We start from the raw sequence: 7,220 nt of genomic DNA, 5'->3' as shown, positions 1-7,220 counted from the left end.
TTGGCCACCAAAGTAGTTGAATCGTTACTGAAGCCGTTCAAAGGGGCCACAATGTTTGGTAAGACAACTTTTACACATCTCCAGCTCTTATGGTTAAGTTGTTAGAAATGGGAACGAATGCCTGTGGGCCATGCAGGGTGAATTGTAAACTGTTTCCTACAGAATTTAAAGACATCAAAAGATGGGAACGTAAGACAGCTCGTGAAGATATGAGGTGCTGTAGTATTCCAGTAAATGACCTGTATTTGCTGTAAATTGTCTTTTCCATCTATGATCTAGGTGGATGCATGCTTGCTAAATAAAACATAATACTTTTTACGTATATGCTTAAAGGCCTTAAACCACTTGAACCCCATTAATTGTTGTTTGCAGCTATATTTATTATTATTATTATTAGGGGTTCATGTCCGAAGGGCAAGAAACCTATTGTATTTGTTAGGATTTGTATTATTAGGGGTTCAAGTGCATAGCGCTGAAACCCGGTTGTTATGATTTTTATTATTAGGGGTTCAATTATTAGTGGTTTTGTCAATAAATACAAATAAGTGAATGAAATGTCTCTTGTTAATGCATTGTCCACTGAAAAACTAACTGAGGCCCATTGAATAAGTCACAGGTGGGTACTTCCTGCGTTATTGCTTAGTGCCCTCCTGCAACTTACTGAATGGGCCAAAATAGGTGGCATGTGGGATGTCTATAATAAAGATGTCAGGGCCTTGAAATTCAGAACACTGTGGTAGCCCTGGGCCCCCTCAATGCTTTCTAGATATATGTTTTTTCTGCTCAATACTCTAACCCTAACTCTGTCTGACAAAGGCTCTGTCTGGCTATGTGAGCAAGAGGGCTGTGGGGGAGATTCTAGAATAAAATGCTTTGAAAATGTTATCTTTGTTCTAGAGAACTGTGCTCTAGATATGATATTTGGAGGTGTCCAGACAACCAGCAAGTGAAGTCTGGAGTCCGTCGGACCTCAGGATATGAAATGGTAATGAGTTACACATGCAACTTATTCCATTAATTTCTATAGGCTTTTCATGTACAGCACCTAGAAAGGTCTGATCGCCCTAGAAATTACATATATGTCTCGCCACGGTGCCCTATGTCAGTGTTCAGAGTTTTTCAGCCCTACGACCATTTTTAATACTTAATGGGCCCATAAAGGGGCAGCGTCCACGGACTACTTGTGGATTTTGCATTGTTTAATTTGCAAGTGGGATGTCTAGAAATAAAGGGGTCAAAAGGTCACAGGCACTTAAAGATGCAAGGTATAAGTTACAGACCATCTAGCTGAGGCCCATCAAATAAATTGTACTTGGGATACCATAGCTAAAAAGCCAAAACTGCATCCCACCTGCAACTGGCTCCACGTAGGCTGTCATCTCCTAAATTTGACACATGAAATCGGTTGGAATTAGGACGATCCCACCTGTAACTCATTTCATAAGCTCTGAATAGATGATGTGTTGACAAATATTTGTTATTGCTATTTCAAAATTTCTATCAATATTAAACTCAAAAACATGTTAATTTTAATTTAGTAAGTCAGTAATAAGATGTTTTATCCATGAAATGTATCATGTATTTGGAAGAATTAACAAAATAATATATTACAAGAACAGCATATTCAGTGCCCATTAGAAAAGTTCTAGTTGTGATTTTAATTACTAATATAAATAGGCCATTAGCTTGCCCAGTTAAAGTAAGGACAGTTTGAAGACAGACACAACAGATACAACAACTCCTGATCCTTCAACTTACAAAGAACGTCTTATTACAATGTAAGTTTACCTTATTATCTTATTATGAGATATGTGTTCAAGAAAGTCAAAGATCACTAACATCGTTACCACTTTTATGTTGTTTCGTAGATGAGGCTGCAATGCCCTTTGTGCCCATCCATGGTTATGCATTTAAGGCACCATTTGAGGTCAGCTCACAAAGTTTTGAACTCACAAGAGCACCAGATCTTGCTAAGATGGGCCAGAGGAAGGGTCAAGTTGAGGGATTTGAGCTGCCCTGTGTGTTCGGAAAAAAAAGTAATTAATTGAAAAACACTTCAGCACAGGTAACCCACATCTAACTGTTAGTTATCCCTCACAACAGAACAACTCTTTGTTCAGTTTAAATCAATGGCTTCACATTGTGTTCATTAAAACTACTTCAACCAGGTTTGCAGTGTGAGTGTTTTTGATTAGTAACATGTTATTACAGTGTTATTGATTACAGTTGTCCTCTCATGTGTTTGTGTTCTCACATGAACTGTTACCTTTTTAGGCTTCTATGGTAAAAAAAATTCACTGATGACCTCAAGTGGATGGTTACTCAGAACATGCTAAAACAGCTGAGGGAGAGTAACCCAGAAATTGGTATGGTGACCACTTTTGACTTGGGGGGGAAGCCTGAACCTCACAGAGATCCAGGAGGCTCTATTCCAGCCTCAACCAGAGGATGAGTTTTTCCAGCTGCTGGGTACATCTTCAGTAATCAATGTAGTCTTAATCATCATATCAATGTAGTCTCATTTGATAAAAATATTTAATTTTTTGTTTAAACAGGAGAAATACAAGAACTGGCTGAAAACTGTGGCCAGGAATTCAGCATGCCAGAACAATGCCCTGGATGTGTTGGTATGTGGTCAGTATGGTTGTAATTAGGCTCTATTGTTTATCCCAGGATGAAACGTTTGTTTGTTTTTTAGAGAGCAATCTACACCATGACCCAGAACAGCAACAGATTGACACCTTTCTGGAGGGTAACTCAGACCTTTTTACTCTAAATCTGAAAGATCTTCTGGAACTTTATTTACTCTAAAGTTTTTTGGAAGAGTTTTAATATTTTTATATATATCTTGAATGTACATCTGTGGCTTTTCTTAGTACATACACCTTTTTTTAAATACACTGTATTTATGTGTATGTTTATTTTCATTGTTTAAAAATTTTACAGAAGTTTTATTTTTGAAATATTCAAACATCTGTTTCACCTGTATTTCAGGCCCACTGATTGAATTAGTAGTTAGATGGGATCTGTCACATTAAAGCACACCTTAAATAGCATTTTAAAATATAAAGACCATAGGAGCAAGAAAATAATGAAAGAGAAGGACTTTTCAATTCCAAAAACTAAGAAAATGTATTAAAAGAAAACTCAAGAACAGACCAGAACAAAACTGAACAAATATGAACATAAATAAGGACTTAAATGCTCATCAAAAGAACTATTGAACCAGTAAAGCAACCTTCACGGAACGAAGTGTTCAAAGTGTTAAGTCAAGAATATGGTATGCATTTAGTGTCCAAGAAGTAGTTTGAAAAGTTCACAGCTTTGAACGGCGTCTCTTAATCGCACGCTTGACTCTTCTGTCTGCTTGCTTGTGTTCATCCAGTCCAAGATCTGTGTGGGCCTTGCAGACGACAGTCTTTTTCAGTTTCATTGGTGATATTTGGTTTGGCTTGAAACGTGTATTTAAGGCTGACTCGATGGGTTTAAGTACAACCGATTGCCTACCTCTTCTTATGGGGTATTTTCCTCTAAGGGGGTTGGTCTGAATTGGCTTTCCCGGTGTCCTCCTCTGAGTCATCTGCACCGGCAGGACTGGGCTCATCTTTGTCTTCCTGTTGAAGAAAAGAAATGGAGAGGAATCAGTTATCATGCAATCACATATGGCTCCACTGACTCAAATGGTTATTGGAGATCAACATACCTCTCTGTCCTCTAAGGCTGAGACACCAGACTCCCGGTACTGGACAGCCATCCCCTCTGGGGTGGTGCAGTCATGGGGGAGGCGGCTGGCGATTCCTTTGTTGGAGCATGTTTTCGGGGGAGATGTCTTCTTGGTTCTATGTGCTTTCGCTTGCCTTTTGCCTTGGTACCTTTAGCGTGCTCTGGCCCCTCGAGCACAGTCTCAAAAACTCTGCAGTCCTCCATGGCCTGCTTGGTGTTGAGGTTTACCATGTAGAATCGGTCTGCTGTCCTCACATTGTGGCACATAAATCTTGATACCTTAAGCCGATCCTCAGTGTTGTGTGTGAACTTTGCCTTGAAAAATAGAGAAAAACAAAGGAATAGGTAAACAGGAGACCTACACAGAATGCCACACAAGCATGCACTCAATTGACAAAACTCTTACGTGGCTAGCAATTGAGGTTTGCAGATCTGTAAAGGTGGGACACTCCCATTGACTTTCATGCTTCCTGGAAATGATTGTTAAGGTTTTTGCACGGCTTGAAAGATGCCGTGAAGAAGAAATACTTTGCCTCCTTCCCACCCGGCAGCTCATTCTTTCTGCGGAGGAAGCGGCGTGTCCATTCATATTCCTCCTCACTGAGAGTGAGCTGTGCTGGCCCAAACACATGGTTAGTCTTGTGAGATGTGATCTGTGGACACAGTAAACACAAGCAACTCAGCAGGAAATCAGCAAACATGGTTCTCTCTTAGAGGGCATAAAATTCAAGACAAAAACTTACATTAATCAGGTAAGATTTCTCAGTCTCTGAGATCTTTGCTCCCACTACCTCCTGAATGGTCATGTTCTGAAACACGCCCCCACGTTGACCATAAATGGACGCCAATAAAGCCGAGAACTCTGGACGCAGGGTCACTCTCCAGCTGGGCTGCACACAAAACAGAGCAATTGAAAATCAATTTCAGCAGCTAGTGAATAAATTGAGGTAAAATAAATGAAATCACAACTTACTGAGAATATCAGGATTTGCCTCCCTCTCCACCTCTCGACATTTCAACAAGGTGGTTTGACAATGATTTTCTCCTCCTTACTTCGCTTTATGCTCATTTGGTGTAAAACAACACCTGTGGAGGTGTCTCCCTAATGAAGTCCACAAACCAAGCCACATTTTTTACATAATGCTGAATTGTTGTCTCTTTGATCTTCATCTGCCTCAAGGAACTGCACACAGACAAACAAAACATTACTCTTTCAATATACACAAAAGCCAGAATGACATTGACACTAGCATGTGCAGAACAGAACTTACGATCGTATCCTGGCTGTTTCGTTGAGGAAGACGAGGCTGGCCAGGTTTGTCTTCCCTACAGCCATGTGGGAAATTAAATTCTTGATGTGGTAAATCTGGCCATTCACATTCTCTTTTAATTTGTAAGAAGGATCGGGACCCTGCCTGTGCTGTCTAAACTCTTCGAGCAGCTCATCTAAAAAAGACACAAGAAAGAAAATCAAAACAAATTAGTAAAGTATCACAAAGTGTTTGGAAAAATATTCAAGTCACACAGTGCAGGTCTTTGACTTACTCAGTGCAGGGAAGGGAGGGGGTAGTTCACCGGTGGAGGGCTCCTGGCTGGAGGAAGGATGCTCACTGGAAGTGGGCTGCTGGCTGGTGCAGGGCTGCTCTCTGATGGAAGACTTCGTACTGAAAGAAGGCTGCTGGCAGATGGAGGACTCCTCCTCAGGGTGGAAAGGGCTGTCACAAGGTCCTGGAGAAATCCTCGCTCTCTTCCGGCCCTAAAGAGGCAATTACACTTTGGACAGCCTGACCAACGTTGCTGGACTGCAATGGAGCTGACTCTGTCCTCCTCTTTAACTTGAGATACCTCTTTGTGATATTTTTTACCGCATATGTCAGCGTGTCCACCTGCACGTTCAAATCCGCCACCTGTTTTCGCATCTTTTCTTTGTAAGTTTTGCCCGCTGCGTTATTGCACTCGTATTGCTGCTCGTCATCCTTAATGGACAATTGTGGATCCTCCAGTTGTGCCTCACCCTCCTCCAAATCAAGAGTTGAAATCATCGACATCTCAAGTTCTGATACCCTGAGCGCAGCAAGTTCAGAAAGAATTTGTCTTCTTTTGCATGCTCTCATGGCTTCATCTTTACCAAATTGGGAAAGCTCAGTGTGAGTTTGCAGGTGCCGGTCAAGTCTAGTCGTCTCAATCCCACACCCTGGAACAGGGCAGCTTCCTTTGCGAACATTGACCCATCCAGACTCCAATGACAAAAGCAGCTTCCTTTCATCTTTGTTTACCACCTTGTGAAAGACAACCAAATGCTGGCTCAGTCAAATGTACGTTCTAAAACAGAGAGGGCAAGATGAAGGCATTGTGACACGATCAAACCAAAGTTAGAGAAGTTGTTTTAGGAGAGTCTCTTTTCACATTAAATAGTTCTCCTCCCACTGGGGGAGTGCCGGTATTTTTTTAATTTAAAAGAATACTGTGGGTGTGATAGTCTAATTTTAAGTAACCACAGTGTGAAATGGATAACTTCCTTAAATTTGACTAATGAAGAGCTTATGAGTCTAATTTAGAGTAAAACAAGTATAATTTTAAGTAAAATACATGTTATAACAGTGTCTGCTTACTTCAAAATAATACCATTTTAAGTAACCACGGTGTAATAGATAAATTCCTTCAAATTTGACTAATGAAGAGCTTATGAGTCTAATTTAGTGTAAAACAAGTATAATTTCAATTAAAATATATGCTATAACAGTGTTTGCTTATGTCAAAATAGTCTAATGTCTAATTTGAAGCCTATATATCAATTTCATTGTCTGGTAGGTGATAAGTGGGTAGTAGAAGCTGTTACTGGACAGCCTGCAGAGTCCAAAACAGCATCCAACCTGCAACTGATTTGACAGGCTCCACATAGGCTGTCTATGGACAGATACAAGTTTTTATGCAAGTTGTAGGTGTTTTTGACATAAAAGTTATTGTCAAATGTTCTACGGTGTGTCCAGAGTGTTATACAAATGGTTTTATTTAAAAATATGCACCTTCATAATAAATATGTCTTGAGAATGGATTGTTCAGAGACCACCTATCTGAAGCCCATCAAATAAGTTGTACTTGGAAGACCAATAGCTAAAAAAAAGTCCAAAACAGCATTCAAAATGCAACAGATTTTACAGGCTCCACATAGGCTGTCCGTGGATGTGGGGGGGACACTACTCCATGGTCAGCCAATCGAAATCCTGGATTGGGTGGCCAATCCCAAAAATAAGCAGTAAGGGGGAATTGTAGGCTGTCAGTGGACACAGAGGGGGTAGTCAAGGGTTATCCTCCGACCTATGAGAGTATTGGTGTCACTTAGGTGGTAAGGAGGCATAATAGGTGCTCCGAAGCGCTTCTGAGACAGGTGACCCAGGCAGTTAGATGTTCACTCCGGAGCTGGTACCGGGAGGACCGGGAGGAGAATCCTTGTTTTCGTTACTTTCATTTGCCGCACTGCCTTCGAGCTGTGGTAC

The 7,220-nt window shown here is 40.8% G+C and overlaps 1 long non-coding RNA gene across 1 annotated transcript; it reads right to left on the bottom strand.

Annotated features, from left to right (window-relative positions):
• Positions 1–3,209: 3,209 nt before the first annotated feature.
• LOC127619017 (uncharacterized) lies at positions 3,210–4,850 on the bottom strand. Its single transcript, XR_007967521.1, has 5 exons — positions 4,697–4,850; positions 4,467–4,613; positions 4,130–4,376; positions 3,704–4,038; positions 3,210–3,614 (listed from the first exon to the last, which is right to left on the bottom strand). It is a non-coding gene; the product is annotated as an uncharacterized LOC127619017 (long non-coding RNA).
• Positions 4,851–7,220: the final 2,370 nt, after the last annotated feature.

This window comes from Xyrauchen texanus, chromosome 25, assembly GCF_025860055.1.
Source record: "Xyrauchen texanus isolate HMW12.3.18 chromosome 25, RBS_HiC_50CHRs, whole genome shotgun sequence".
NCBI lineage: Eukaryota > Metazoa > Chordata > Actinopteri > Cypriniformes > Catostomidae > Xyrauchen > Xyrauchen texanus.
This window is presented reverse-complemented; position numbering and strand designations above follow the sequence as displayed.